A 16,122-nucleotide genomic window follows, 5' to 3' on the forward strand; every position below is an offset into this window, starting at 1 on the left:
TGAATTCAGTGAAGTTTCAGGATACAAAATTAATGTACACAAATCAGCAGCACTGCTATACACCAATGATGACCAAGCTGAGAATCAAATCAAGAACACAATCCCTTTTACAACAGCTGCCAAAGAAAAATTAAAATACTTAGGAATATATCTAACCAAGGAGGTGAAAGATCTCTACAAGGAAGACTACAAAACACTGTTGAAACAAATCATCAATGACGCAAACAAATGGAAACTCATGGACGAGTAGAATCAATATGGTGACAATGACCTTACTGCTAAACGCAATCTACAGATTCAAAGCAATTCACATCAAAATACTATCATCATTTTACAGAACTAGAAAAAAAATTCTAAAATTCATATGGAACCAAAAAAGAGCCTACATAGTCAAAGCAAGACTAAGCAAAAAGAACAAATCTGGAGGAATGACATTACCTGACTTCAAACTACACTACAAGGCTATAGTTACCAAAACAGCACAGTACTGGTGTAAAAACTGGCATGTAGACTGATGGAACAGAATAGAGAACCCAAAAATAAAGCCCAATGCTTACAGCCAACCGGTCTTTGACAAAGCAAACAAAAACATAAAGTAGAGAAAGGACACCCTATTCAACAAACAGTGCTGGGATAACTGGCAAGCCACATGTAGAAGAATGAAACAAGATCTTCATCTCTCAGCTTATATAAAAATCAACCCAAGTGGATCTAAGGCCTGAAATCCTAAAAATTCTTAAAGATAACATCAGAAAAACTCTTCTAGACATTAGCTTAGGCAAAGAATTCAGGACCAAGAAACCAAAAGTGAATGCAACAAAAGAAAATAAATGGGACCTAATTAAAACTAAAAAGTTTCTCAACAGCAAAAGAAATAATCAGCAGAGTAAACAGACAACCCAAAGTGGTATAAAATTTTTGCAAACGATGCATCCAACAAAGGACTAATATCCAGAATCTACAAGGAATACAAACAAACCAGCAAAACAACAACAACAACAACAAAAACAAAAAACCCCACCAATCTCATCAAAAAGTGGGTAAAAAAAACCATGAATAGACAATACTCAAATGATATAAAAACAGCCAACAAACACATGAAAAAATGTTTAACATCTCTAATTATCAGGAAAATGCAAATTAAAACCACAATGAGATAGATACTACCTTACTCCTATAAGAATGGCTATAATTTAAAAATTAAAAAATAATAAATATTAGCATGACTGTAGTGAAAAGGGAACACTTACACACTGCTGGTGGAAATGTGAACTAGTACAGCCACTATGAAAAACAGTATGGAGATTCCTTTAAGAACTAAAGTACGCTGGGTGCAATGGCTGACGCTTGTAATCCCAGCACTTTGGGAGGCTGAGGCGGGAGGATTACGTGAGGTCGGGAGTTCGAGACCAGCCTGACCAACATGGAAAACCCCATCTCTCCTAAAAATACAAAATTAGCCGGCGTAGTGGCGCATGCCTGTAATCCCAGCTACTTGGGAGGCTGAGGTGGAGAACTGCTTGAACCCAGGAGGCAGAGGTTGCAGTGAGCCGAGATTGCGCCACTGCACTTCAGCCTAGGCAACAAGAACGAAACTCCACCTCAAAAAAAAAAAAAAAAAAAAAAAAAAAAAGAACTGAAAGTAGAACCACCATTTGATCCAGCAATCCCACTACTGGGTATCTACCCAAAAGAAAAGAAGTCATATGAAAAAGACACATGTACACAGGTTTATAGCAGCACAATTCACAATTGCAAAAATATGGCCCATCAACCAATGAGCAGATAAAGAAAATGTGGTTTACACCATGAAAACGGAATGAAATAGTGGCCTTTGCAGCAATTTGGATAGAGTTGTAGGCCATTATTCTAAGTGAAGTAACGCATGAATGGAAAACCAAATGTTGTATGTTCTCACTTATAAGTGGGAGCTAAGCTACAAGGATGCAAAAGCATATGGACTCTGGGGACTTGGAGGGAAGGGTGGAAGTGGGGTGAGGGATTAAAGACTACACATTGGATACAGTGTACACTGCTCAGGTGACGGGTGCACCAAAATCTCAGAAATCACCACTAAAGAACTTATCCATATAGCCAAAAACCACCTGTTCCCCCAAAACTATCAAAATTAAAAAAAAAAAAAATCAAAGAACAAGCAAAAAAAAGAGAAAAATTATAGTTGAATACCTGAATAGCCATACGTAGATCCTACCATTAACATTCTACTGTAATTGTTTCATCACATACCTATCCATCCATCAATCCATCTTGATTTCTGATACTCTACTTTTAAAATGCCTTTTAAAGCGGTATCTAAATGCAGTTTCTGAAGCAAGGGATCAGAAACTCCCACATCTATTAGAAAGGAAAATGATATACAATCATGCGTGGCATGTGTCCCTCAATGATAGACCACAAATACCACAAGAGTCCCATATTATAATACCATATTATTATTTTTTTTTTGAGACAGAGTCTCATTCTGTCACCCAGGTTGGAATGCAGTGGTGTGATCTCGGCTCACTGCAACCTCCGCCTCCCAGGTTCAAGCAATTCTCCTGTCTTGGCCTCCCGAGTAGCTGGGACTACAGGTGCATGCCACCACACTTGGCTAATTTTCGTATTTTTAGTAGAGACGGGGTTTCACTATACTGGTCAGGCTGGTCTCGAGCTCCTGACCTTAGGTGATCCACCCGCCTCAGCCTCCCCAAGTGCTGGGATTAGAGGCATGAGCCACCACACCCAACCCTGTTAATACCATTTTTTTACCGCACCTTTTCTAGGTTTAGATATGCTTAGATATACGTACACTTTCAACTGTGTTACAAAAGCCTACAGCATTCAGTACAGTAACATGCTGTCCAGATATGTGGCCTAGGAGCAATAGGCTATACCATATAATCTAGATGTAGAGTAGGCCATACCATCAAGTTTTGTCTAAGTACACTTCATGAAGTTTATACAACGACACAATCGCCTAATGACACATTTTTCATAACATATCTCCATTGTAATCTTTGAGGTTGTTACAGCATCTGTCCTGTAGTTCCCTATTCATGGTGACGGAAAATATATTCAATTTTTATGACTGGTTACATTTAGTTGTGAGGTGGAGCAAAGCAGCTAAGTGCTAACTCTAAACAGCCTTGAGTTTGAAACCTGGGCTGGCCACTTACTGTGACACTCTAGGCAAGTCATTTAATGCTTCTAGGTATCAGTTTCCTTACTGCAAAATAAGATACTAGTAGCAATGTCAAAGGGTTAATGTGAGATTTAAATAAGATAACGTATAAAATGTTCAGCACAGCTGGCATACAGAAAGGGCATAACAAATGTTAGCATCATTATCAACACTGTATTAGTTCATTCAGCTTACACAACAGGTTCTAGCTGCTACATGGCTACACATACCCATGCAACTGTTTGTAGTATTCTTTTTCATCACCTTATGTGTTCTAAGAACCTTGGGTAGTATATGTATTTTACTGAGATTAAAGACAGAATGAGGGTGAATGGGTCCAAGTGCAAGCATTCTCCATCTTCCCACTCCACTCCCTAATGGAACTAGATATTCACTCTATTATTGAAAGCAGTGATTGTGGAGTCCTAATAAGGGAAAAGGAGTCAGGCTGGTGGGAAAAGGGCACAGCAAAAAGAAAAAGCAGATAAGGTATAAGTCTGCCTTTCTTCATGGTCCAAGACACACAGCCCTCCTGCACAAATAACTCACAAGTTTTCTGCACTCAACTTATCACCAGACTCTTGGCTGACAGAAAAATGCAAGCTAGCTCACTGCAACCTTGGCCTTATCAGTACTGCACATAGCCCTCTCTGCAGCACATAGCAGACGCATCATCCTATAAAATCCCCAGCAAGCCACTGTCTCCTGGCAGTCAGCTTCTCTCTTGCTGATCTGCCCGTTGCACCCTTGCAACCAACCCACTTTCATACTTTCTTTAATAAATCTGCCCTTCTTTACCTACAATTGCCTTGGTAAATTCCTTTACCGCCTGTAACACCAGTCCCAGCTAGTGTGACCTGACAGTGAGGATGAACACAGGAAAACACACTACACGCACAGTTTTGCTTTTCAGCACTTGGTTGACAGGAGGCTGATAAATTGCCTAATTGTGCTCTGCTTACTTTACATCTAAAGTAAGCAGAACACTGCTCCCTCTTAAAACTTCATTTGAGATCACGTAATTATGAATTTCTATCAAATTCGGTCCAACCCAAACAAAATGTGTTATCTCCACTGATCACACATCCAAATGCCTTTTTATCTGTACAAAGCATATTTATTCCAGTTTTGTCGTAGATGGAGTCAGCTGGATGCGGTGGCTCACGTCTGTAATCCCAGCACTTTAGGAGGCCAAGGCAGGTGAATCACTTGAGGTCAGGAGCTCGAGACCAACCTGGGCAACATGGTGAAACCCCATCTCTACTAATACAAAAATTAGCTGGGCATGGTGGTACACGCCTGTAATCCCAGCTATTAGGGAGGCTGAGGCAGGAGAATCGCTTGAACCTAGGGGACAGCGGTGCACTGCAGTGAGCCGAGATCAAGCCACTGCATTCCAGCCTGGGCAACAGAGGGAGACTGCATCTCAAAAACAAACAAAAAAAAAAACGTTCAAAAAGTAGATGGAGTCATAAAACCTCTACCAACTACATGCCTCTTTAAAGACATGATTTAAGTAAAAGCTACAGTTCTACTTTTATGAAATTTTTATTTAAAAATGTGGTATCGGCCGGGCGCGGTGGCTCAAGCCTGTAATCCCAGCACTTTGGGAGGCCGAGACGGGCGGATCACGAGGTCAGGAGATCGAGACCATCCTGGCTAACACAGTGAAACCCCGTCTCTACTAAAAATACAAAAAAACTTAGCCGGGCGAGGTGGCAGGCGCCTGTAGTCCCAGCTACTCGGGAGGCTGAGGCCGGAGAATGGCGTGAACCCGGGAGGCGGAGCTTGCAGTGAGCTGAGATCCGGCCACTGCACTCCAGCCTGGGTGACAGAGCGAAACTCCGTCTCAAAAAAAAAAAAAAAAAAAAAAAAAAATGTGGTATCTAGGCCTATGGCTATAGGCTTATGTGTGTAATCTTAGCACTTTGGGAGGCCAAGGCAGCAGGATCACTTGAGCTCAGTAGTTTGAGAGATCAGCCTGGACAACATAGTGAGAAATCATCTCTATTTAAAAAACAAAAAGAGCCGGACACAGTGGTGTGTGTCTGTAGTCCCACCTACTCAAGAGGCTGAGGCAGAAAGATCGCTTGAGCCCAGAAGTTCTGGGCTGTAGTATCCTATGCCAATTGGGTGTCTGCACTAAATTAGGAATCAACATGGTGGCCTCCTGGAAGTGAGGGACCACCAGGTTGCCTAGTGAGGAGAGAACTGGGCCAGGTCAGAAACAGAGCAGGTCAAAACTCCCATGATTATCAGTAGCAGCACTGAGTCTGTGAATAGCCACTGCACTCCAGCTTGGGCAACACAGTGAGACCCCTGTCTCTTAAAAAAAAAAAAAAAAAAAAAGTAAGCATGGAATCCACTTCTCTGCTAACTTCTAAAAATTAGTCTTAGTTCTTTCTCTTTGCCAGAGGAAGCAGGATCTAATTTTAAAATTTAAAAGTACTTCTATGTGGCTTCACATAACATATTTGTCTTACTGCTAATTCTTCTGAGCTTGATATGAGAATGTAGTAGATATTAAAAGGATGGTAAAGATAAACACTACTTCATCTTTAAAAAGTAATTTTAATGAGGTTTATCCAAGTATCGCTGTTTTTTGTTTTGTTTTGTTTTGCTTTTGAGACGGAGTCCTGCTTTGTCACCCAGGCTGGAGTGCAGTGGCGCAATTTCGGCTCACTGCAACCTCTGCCTCCCCAGTTCAAGCAATTCTCCTGCCTCAGTCTCCCAAGTAGCTGAGACTACTGGCATGTGCCACCATGTCCGGCTAATCCAACTACCGTTTTTGTTGTTGTTTTTGAGATGGAGTCTTGCTCTGTCGCTCAGGCTGGAGTGCAGTGGTGTGGTCTCGGCTCACTGCCAGCTCTGCCTCCCGGGTTCACACCATTCTCCTGCCTCAGCCTCCCGAGTAGCTGGGACTTCAGGTGCCCAGCACCACACCCGGCTAATTTTAGTAGAGACAGGGTTTCACCGTGTTAGCCAGGATGGTTTCGATCTCTTGACCTCGTGATCCGCCCGCCTCGGCCTCCCAAAGTGCTGGGATTACAGGCGTGAGCCACCGCGCCCGGCCTAATCCAAATATAGTTTTAAAACATTATTTTGACGTCTACACTATTTACATACTTTACATATTCAAAAATCCTAAGTAAAAACTGAAACCTATGAACCATAAAAAATTGGTAGCATAACCAAAGAAAAGTATTTCAAGTGACGCAGTACTCATTATACATTCTTCACACAATACAGTCTAAATATGAAAATGCAAAGAAATCTTAAACTTTATGAAGCTTATTGATATTAGTAATACCAGCACTACAATTTTAAAATGATTTTATGTATACAGTGGGAGAAAGTAAATAGGTTTATTAATTTTTTTTTTTTTTGAGACAGGGTCTCACTCGTCATCCAGGCTGAAGTGCAGTGGGGCATGAACATGGCTCACTGCAGCCTTAACCTCCTGGGCTCCAGCAATCCACCTGCTTCAGCCTCCTGAACAACTGGGAACAAAGGCACACACCACCATGCCTGGTTCATTTTTTTATTTTTTATGGAGATGGGGTCTCATCATGTTGCCCAGACTGGCCTTGAACTCCTGGGCTCAAGCAATCCTTCTGCCTCGGCCTTTCAAAGTCCTGGGATTACAGGGATGAGCCACCGTGCTTGGCCAGCTTATTAATTGAATTAAATACCAAGATTTTCATTTAAGACAAGAAAAACATAGAGTCAAGGAAGAAAAAGTCTGCTTGCTAAATAGGAACTGGAATATCACTCTGAACTCATGATTAAACAAGCAAAAAACTTTTTCTTAGTTCTCTCCTCTCAAAGCACCTAGAAGCAAAGATACTGCAGCAGCAATGAATATGAAAAACATCCAGAACTTGGTTTCTATATATGATTTCTCACTAAAAAGAACCAAGACTCCTTGGATAAACAGCCCTTTCCAGAGGTGAGCAAAGAAAGGATAAGATAGACCCTGGAGTAACTTGTGTCAGAAAGCACTCCAAGGTTAATGGGGCGCAGGGGTGTCAAACACACAGAAGTCTGCCTGAAATGGATCCTACTGACCAAATCTGGGACAATTTGGTCATTAAAAAGAAAAACGACTGCAACTGGTTATAAAACAAGGAATAAATTAAAATCCATCAGAGTCCGAAGTGGTATCATTCACCCCTCCCCCAAAAAACATCTTGTATGTCATCAATGTGGGTGGCTATTTCTCCAGCTCTTTACTCTGAATATTGAAAAGTAAAGAGATTAAATTTAACATTTAATTTGCATTTTGGGGAAGAACAATAGTTTATTTACCTGCATTTAATGAAGGAAATCTCTTCCTTAGAGAGAATCTCCAATAAAACAACTGATTTAAGCAAAAGTCATCATGGGTGCTAAGCAAAAGGTTGTCAGAACCTGGGTATTTGCTTAGTGTCCCAGTATTACCCCAAGATTACATGTTAATCACAAGCTGGCAAACCACACCTTTACAACAGATCAGCAGTCAGGACTTTCATCAAATGGTCACATTTAGCATCATTAATAGTGTGGGAATCTGACATTATGTGCCTCCTATGTTATGCAATAGGAGGTACATAGCATCACCTATTAAATATTTTTGCCAAAGGAAGTTTTACTTTAAGCTAATTAAGCCTTCCTTTACACCTAACTTCCAGTTAATAGGAAATTCGGGGAGAAAGAGGAATAAATGAAATGACATTAGAAGGGCACAAATCCAGAATGTGGGTATATTTTACAAGACAACTGGTTTGGTCAATTAGGTGTCAGGAAAAAAGGAGGGAGGGAACATTCATCCTATTCAATTTCCCCTGCAAAAAGGAGAGGGGATGGATACTCTTCATTTTACAAAAAACACTAAAGACTTAATCACCAAATGCAATCAATGCATGAATCTTGACTGACTACAGCTGGGGGCGGAACCCTCAAAGACACTTTGGAACAACTGAGGAATTTTGAAGATGGAGTTGTTAATTTTAATAGGCATTAATAATGATACTGGGGTTAGTAGGAGAATGTCCCTATTTTGAGGAAACAAGTGTTGAAACATTTGAGGATTAAGGTGTTTGCAGCTTACTTTCAAATAATTACACACATACAGAGAAAGATGGGAAACAATATGGCAAAAATGCGAACCACTGAATTGGTTATTCATTGCATTGATTAGCATTTTTATTCCTTGCATGAATAACCGATCACAACTGTATAGAACCAACCTCTGCAAGACTAAAATTTTTCATAACAAAGTTAATAAAATTGTACTTCTATTGAGAAGTACAGTAGAAAGTACACGAAAGTACACCTACACCGGAATTATATTTGGGTTGAAATCTAAACTTACTACTCGTGTGTCCTTAAGGCAAGTTATAATTCTTCGTATCACTGAGTTTGTCACTTCTATAAAATTCAAGTAATAATATCTGCATCACTAGGTTGTTCTGAGAATTAAGTACAAATGCAAAAATGCCAAGCAGTACTGCACAAAATAATCTGGTTTTCATAATCAATATATTACTAATAATCCCAAAATACAAAACTACAGTACAACGTTCATTATATTCACATTCTATGAGAAGGAGAAACTACATTAGGTAAAATTATTATTAATCCACTGACAGTCCCAGTGAAGTAATGGGGGAAATGAAGATTTATACAGTATTTTTTAAACCCAAGAATTCCAACTGAACACCTAGAGAAAAGGAAATCAAAATTGTGCAGCTTGCTTCCGGTATTAGCCGATCTCCAAATAAAACACTAAGAAAATAAGTGGAAGTTACAGAGAATTTCTTCCTGACTTCAAGACATTATCTACTTACACGCTAAAAAAGAAATTAAGTTTTTGTCTTCATTTCTGTAAGTTCCAAAAAAAGCACACAATTACAGGGTTTTATTCTAAATTCTGCTTGGATTCATAGAACTCACATGGACGCAATTTCCTTTAATCAGTTCTAACGTACCTGTCATTTCTCGAGGTAACCCCTTTTTCTGATTAGGCCAGCAATAAAACGACTAGATGCAGAGTGATCCTCAGGAAGGAAAGAAAAAAAGGTGTTTGTGTGTGTGTGTGTGTGTGTGTATATACACATACACACATATATATATATATATATATTTTTAAAGAAGTGCCATCTTTTTCTTTCCTGTACCAGAGAAAAAGCAAAAGGGGAAAGGAGGAGAAAAAAAAAAACAGGTCTGAACCTCCCGGGTTCGACCAGGTGAGAGGTGGCAACACCTCCGGCCGCTCCGGGTTAGGGTGTTGGGCAAATGGGCGTGCAAAGGACGGGCAGCTCCCCGGAAGGTCGGGGTAACTGCTCCGGGACCGTGGGGCCCAAGGCCGGTCTCCTCCCAGAAGGATTAAATGCCACCGAGGGGATCCCGTGGGGTGTCTCCCGGCGCGGACCAGGGTGACAGACCCGCTCTCCACTCCCTCCGGCGCCAGGTGGGGGCCACGCGGTGTCAAACCCGGGCAGCGTGCAGGGGCCGCCCCCCGCGCGACCGGAGCCCGCCCTCCCCTCCCCGTTACCTGCGGGCGGCGGCGCCGGGCCCGGAGGCCTGCTGCTCCTCCTCCTTCTCCCGCCAGGCTGGGGCGGCGAGGCGGCGGCGGCGGCGGCGGCCCGGGGGGAGGGGGCGGAGCGCGCGGCTCGCTGCCTCTCTCCTCCCCCGGGAGGCTCAGGGGCCCCTATCTCGGGCCGCCGCGCCTAGGCCCGTGAGCAGCCTGTGGTTGGGGCATGGCGGCACAGCCCACCGGCGTGCCCGCGAGGTGGGAGTGCGAGGAGGCGGGGAGGGAAGCACCCCAGCGCTCGGAGGGGCCAGAGGGGAGGAGCCAGGGGGCCCGGGAGCCGCGCGCGGGCGGCCGTTGGGGACGGTTGGCCGAGGGCAGGCGGCTGTTTGGGGAGCGCGGCGACGGCTCGCGTGTTCCCAGCGGGGCGGGGTGGGGAAGGGGAAGGGGACTGAGGGGAGGGGAGGGGGAGGTTGGGAGGGAGCCGCCGCCGCGCGCTTGCGGGCCGGCGCCGCCGCCGTTGCCGCTCCGCTCACTCCAGCCTGTTTGGGGGCACTTTGTTTGTGTCCCACAATGCTCTGCGCGGGCGGCCTGACTGGGGAAGGGGAGGAGAAGGGGGCGGGGCGGAGCGAGCTCGGGGGCGGGGCTCAGGGCGGGGAGGGGAAACGTGATGATTGCGCAAGCGCAGAAAATGGGCCCTCCTGACCGTCGGGACTTGCACTGTGGGTGACTCCGTCTCCTTAGACGGTAGAGCCTGCGTGACCCAGAGAGGCCGTGAGTTTTGACACTGTATTTTTGCATATGTGTTCACAGGTGCAGATTTACGTTCATATGCCCCGTAAGCCCTGTCCCATTTGTCCTTCCTCTAAGCCGTCCTCTTACCCAATTCCCCAATCACACCTGAGAAGCATTTCTCCGCAGGAGTCACGCTTACAGCATGTTTTTTTTCTTCGAACTAAAAACATAACTCCTATTTTCTCGGGTAGTTTTGTAGCAAGGTCGAAATCGAAACACTTCAGCCCCTCCTCGGCGAGAGAGGTTAGTTGGTAGGGTGCCCATTGTTCACCCATGGAAACAGGCCTGCCAAGGGCCGCCCCGCAGACAGGTGAGCCCGCGCCCCCGTCGTGGGCGGACTGCGACCTGCGGCGGGTGTCTGGAGTGCGTGGCTCCTCGGGCCTCCTCGCAGTGCTTGCTGTCTGCCATTCTAGCACTTGCCTCGGTGACCTGGCAGGACGTGCGGCTCTTGAGATGAGTGGAGAAATGGACTCCCAGGTCCCTCTCGTTCCTCCAACACAGGGACACCTAGAGCTGCTCCAAAAGTATACATAACTTCTTCCACGACCGTGCATCTGTCATTTTTACTACACCATCACTTACTTCCCTGGCCTTCCCGGAGGAAGTGTGCGGGCCATCGCGAAGTAACCGGTACCGCCCGGGGGTTTTGAAGTTCTTGGTCAACTGCAAAATCAATCAACCTCGGAGTTAAAACTCCTACGGCCCTGAGTCTTGGTTTCCCCTGGCCGGGCGGGCAAGCGCTCTCCGCACCGCCCCCGGAGGTCATACGGGCGCCCGGGCCTGCAGGCGGCAGCGCCCCAGGTGCCTGGAGGCGGGCGGGGTGCAGGCAGGTGCACCTTGGGCGCTTTGTGTTTTCCCACACCTCCAGCTTGCAAACCGAAAGACTTCTTTCCAGAGGGTTCTGTGCGAGGTGGGTGGACGTCCCGCTGAAGTAGAGTGGATTTTCCTTTTGAAACACTTGGCAGCATCTCACATTAATTCACTCTTTGAGAGACAAGCAGCCAAGCACCTGAACACCCTGACTCTTGAAATCTTCTTTAGGAATAAAGGCAATAAAAACAACTTCTGTTTTTATAGTCCTTCGCAGTTTCCAACAAGTTTTCAAGTATGTATAATATTATCTAATCCTCACAGCAACTGTAATGCACAGGTTTTATCACAAGTTTCTATTATTATTCCCACTATCATTTCTATTATTCCCATTTCAGAGATGAGAAAAATCAGAAAGATGCGAATTAGGCCCAGAAACTTTTGCACTAAGATTTGAAGAGGGGAAGAGATAGAAGGCGGAATGCTTACCTGGGAGAGGACTGGCGGCCACAGAGCAGGGCTCAGGAAAGGGCAGGAGCTGGGGCCCTGGTAAAGAATATGTGAGAATCTATGTAGGTGGTAAGCAACTGGACGAGAATCAGGGTGGAAATGAAGTAGTCAAATCCTATCTACCTCTTCTAGTGCCTTTAACAGGATAGTCAGTCAATAAAGACCATGAGGCAAGTCTTTTCTAAGTGTTTCTCCAGGGGCTGCGGTGGCAGCTCTTCAACTACTACACTGACACAAAAATTTGCTTTCTTTTGTAGTACAACTTGAAGTCAGGTAGAGGAATGCGTCTAGCTTTGTTATTTTTGCTCAGAATTGCCCTAGCTTTTCAGGGTCTTTTGTGGTTCCATACAAACGTTAGGATTGTTTTTTCTAATTCTGTGATGAGTGTCATTGATATTTTGGTAGGGATTGCACTGTACCTGTAGGTGGCTTTGGGTAGTATGGATATTTTAACAATATTAATTCTTTCAATGAGATTTCTTTTTTTTTTTTTGGTTCTCTTCATCTTCTTTCATCAATATTTATACTTTTCCGGGTAGAGATTTTTCACTTCTTTGCTTATATTTATTCTAGGTATTTTATTTTGCTTTTTTGTAGCTATTGTAAATGAGATTGTTTTCTTGATTTCTTTTTCAGATTGATGGCTGTTAGTATATAGAAAATCAACTAGGCTGGGCACGGTGGCTCACGCCTGTAATCCCAACACTTTGGGAGGCCGAGGCAGGCGGATCACGAGGTCAGGAGTTCAAGACTGGCCTGGCCAACATAGTGAAACCCCGTCTCTACTAAAAATACAAAAAAATTAGCTGGGTATGGTGGCATGCGCCTGTAGTCCCAGCTACTCAGGAGGCTGAGGTGAGAAATCGCTTGAACCCAGGAGGCAGAGGTTTCAGTGAGCCGAGATGGTGCCGCTCCAGCCTGGTGACAGAGCAAGACTCCGTCTCCAAAAAAAAAAGAAAAGAAAAGAAAAGAAATTGATTTTTGTATCCTGCAACTTAACTGAATTCGTTCATCAAAGTTCTGAGAGATGGAGTCTTTAGGTTTTTCTAAATATAAGAACAAGTCATCTGCAAGCAAGGATAATTTGACTTCTTCCTTTCCAATTCAGTTGCCCTTTATTTCTTTCTCTTGCCTAACTGCTCTGGTGAAGCCTTCCAGAACTATGTTGGATAGGAGTGGTGAAAATGTGTATCTTTGTCTTGTTCCAGATCTTAGTGGTGAAAATGTGTATCTTTGTCTTGCTCCAGATCTTAGTGGAAAGGCTTTCAATGTTTTCCTGTCTAGTGTGATATTAGCTGCGGGTTTGTCATACATGGCTTTTATCATTTAAAAACTTTTTTTCCCTTAGATTATTCCCTTGTCTCCTCTGCTTTTCCCACTTAAAAAATTTTTTTTGGGAGACAGGCTCTCATTGTGCCATCCAGGAGTGCAGTGGTGCAATCATAGCTGAATACAGCCTCAAACTCCTGGGCACAAGCATCCTCTGGCCTCAGCTTTCCAAATAGCTAGGACTACAAGCGTGCCACCATGCCTGGCTAATTTTAAAACTTTTTTGTAGAGATGGGTCTTGCTGTGTGAACTCGGGCTCAAGCGATCCTCCCGAAGTGCTGGGATTACAGGCTGAGCCTTTTCCTGCTTTTCGTTCTCATTTAACATTTAAATATTTTATCATCCTTCCACTCCACCCCCACCTCAGATCTGAAGAATTTATTAACTAACAGGTGACTGTGAGGCCCTTAAGAGTTCAATGCTAGATGCTTGGAGAGGGTGTGAGAAAAAATTCAAAGAAGATTAACTTTGCAGGAGCCCTCTTGTCTGTTTTGGCTCTGGGCAGGGTCAGTTTCTGTGGCTTCTGCAGCCTCCCACCTTTTTCCTTCTTGAGCTGGTAGAGACTTGCCTCTGGGTTGCTGGAATATACACACCTTTCTTTGACATTAGGTTAAATAATACTGCTGGGAGGATTTTGTGAAATCAGAATCCTGTACACAGGTGAAACAAACAAATGTAGACAGTGTGAGGAACCTTTAATTATTAACCCGGTGTGGATGATTCTGAGGAATTCAAATTCCAGGCAAATTCCAGGAGTTATATTTCAGCCACGAGCTGTCTGGGGGACTAAATTCTGCAAAAGATGGCACTTCCTTGTGGAAGACCATTAGAACTGAATGGAAACTTAGTTATTTAGTCCAAAAGCATTAGCATTAAGGCATGAATGCTTTCTACCTGCCCTTGCTTCCTTATAGGATTATACAACTACATATATAAAAAATTAAATTCACTCTCTTACCCTAAAATTTATACGTCTTCTGGTGTTCACATTTTACCATTTACCCAGTGGAGCAGATTGACTTTGCTACTTCATTATTGTATCTCAATTCCAATCCATCAACAAGTCCTGTTGAATCTGTCCCGCTCCACTGCCGCCGTCCTAAAATAAAATGATACTAGCTTATGCCTGGAGAATTATAATACCACTCATGTGGTTTCCCAAATGTGTTCTCCCTTTTCCTCATTCTCTACGTGGTCGCCAGAGTTGTAATGCATAGCAGTCATGTCAGCCAACAATGGCTTCCTATTGCTCCCAGGATAAAGTCCCAAACCCTTAGCATGGCTTTCACACCACTACGCAATCTGGGACCTTTCAGTGTCTTGAGCTTCATCTCTTGACTATGCTTTTTCAGGAAACATGCCAGTTGCAGAGGCGGTTTTGTTTTTTCTTTTCTTTGTTTTTTTTTTTTTTTTTTTTTTTTTGAGACAGAGTCTCACTCTGTCGCCAGGCTGGAATGCAGTGGTGGGATCTCGGCTCACTGCAACCTCTGCCTCCCAGGTTCAAGCGATTCTCCTGCCTCAGCCTCCTGAGTAGCTGGGACTACAGGCACACACCACCACACCCAGCTAATTTTTGTATTTTTAGTAAAGACGGGGTTTCAGCACATTTGAGACCAGGCTGGTCTCAAACTCCTGACCTTGTGATCTGCCCGCCTCGGCCTCTCAAAGTGCTGGGATTACAGGCATGAGCCACCGCTACCAGCAGTTTTTTTTTTTTTTTTAACATCTTCTAAAATGCTATGCTCTTTCTCCACTATGTATATTATTTCTTCTGTGTAGAAATACTGTACTCCATTCCTTAGCTGATATCCTTTCAATCCTCAGGTCTCTTCTTTTACATTTAGATGCACATATATAGACACATGCATATACATATGTCAGCTTCCTTGAGATATAATTCACATACCATGTAATTCACCCATTTAAGGTATGCGATTAAATGGCTTTGGCATATTCACAGAGCCGTGCAACCATTACCATAATCAATTTTATAACGTTCTCACTACCCAGAAAGAAACACATACCTGTTAGCAGTCACTCCCATTTTCCCCCAACTCCTCGGCCCTAGGAACCACTAACTTAGCTACTTTCTGTGTGTACGGATCTGCCATATATTTCTTTTTTGCAGTTTCAATGAGGAGCTGTGCCATGTTTGGCTGGTATAGCGGTTAAGTCCTCTGCATTGTTTTCCCTCTCTCTTTTTTTCCCAGCATTTCTAAAAAGGGACTAGGTTGTTTGCCCTATAGTGTTTGCCACAATCTGGATTTTGTCAGCTGCATCTCTGTGGTGTATTTATGTTCCCTTATCTGCATTTTGTGTAATTTGGCAGTAGGGTCTAAATGTTTTATCAAATTCAAGTTTAATTTTTGGCAATGTTACTTTATAGGTGGCAGTGTACTTTTCCACTGAGAGACACACGGTGTATGCGTGTCCTCCTTTTTGTGATGTTGGCAGCCATTGATGAGAAAAGCCTAGATCAATTCATTCATTAGGAGTTTTTAAGTGGTGATATAATGCTATCATTCTTCATTTACGAGCTATTGTACAATGTTTCTACCAAGGGAAATTGCCCCTTTTTGGTTATTTGATTACCTAGTGATATTGTTTATATAGGAAAGCAGGATAAATGCTTGATTCTTTCCCTTTTACCAAATAATATCTTAATTGTTGCCACTTTTCTCCTTTCTCAACCACTACCACCCTGATCCAAAGTCCTTAACCTGACCCCCAAGACCTTGAGTCTTTGGGATCCTACTCCTTTTGTAAGGTCCTACATGATTTGGTCCCCATCTCTACAGCCTCCTTTCAGGCCACTTCCCTCCTCTCACTATGTCCAAGCCAACTGACCTATTTTCATTTCCTAAGTCACCAGAGTTTTTCCCATTTCGGGGCCTTTGCACATATCCCCTCACCTGAAAAGCTTTCTCCAACTTCCCCTAACTCTTATCTTTCAATCATTGCTTTCTTAAGGAAGACTAGGTTGGTC

At 43.6% G+C, this 16,122-nt stretch overlaps 1 protein-coding gene and 1 long non-coding RNA gene across 11 annotated transcripts in view; one reads left to right on the forward strand and one right to left on the reverse strand.

Moving 5' to 3' along the window:
- The window catches only part of ZBTB44 (zinc finger and BTB domain containing 44), a 75,330-nt gene extending 65,063 nt beyond the window's left edge, over nt 1–10,267 (reverse strand). For 4 of the 9 annotated variants that reach the window (XM_050755969.1, XM_050755966.1, XM_050755967.1 and 1 more), the window contains exon 1: nt 9,717–10,267. The gene's annotated coding sequence lies outside the window, so the exon portion shown is untranslated. Of the gene's footprint in view, nt 1–9,150; nt 9,259–9,716 lie in introns of those variants that run through there. The other 5 variants (XR_007719167.1, XM_050755968.1, XM_050755965.1 and 2 more) reach the window with 3 other exon arrangements.
- Nucleotides 10,268–10,377: 110 nt separating this feature from the next.
- LOC126934992 (uncharacterized) overlaps nt 10,378–16,122 on the forward strand; it is a 48,241-nt gene continuing 42,496 nt past the window's right edge. For both annotated transcript variants that reach the window (XR_007719175.1, XR_007719176.1), the window contains exon 1: nt 10,378–10,466. This is a non-coding gene — a long non-coding RNA (uncharacterized LOC126934992). The remainder of the gene's footprint in view (nt 10,467–16,122) is intronic.

This window comes from Macaca thibetana, chromosome 14 (assembly GCF_024542745.1).
Source record: "Macaca thibetana thibetana isolate TM-01 chromosome 14, ASM2454274v1, whole genome shotgun sequence".
In the NCBI taxonomy this organism is placed as follows: Eukaryota; Metazoa; Chordata; class Mammalia; order Primates; family Cercopithecidae; genus Macaca; species Macaca thibetana.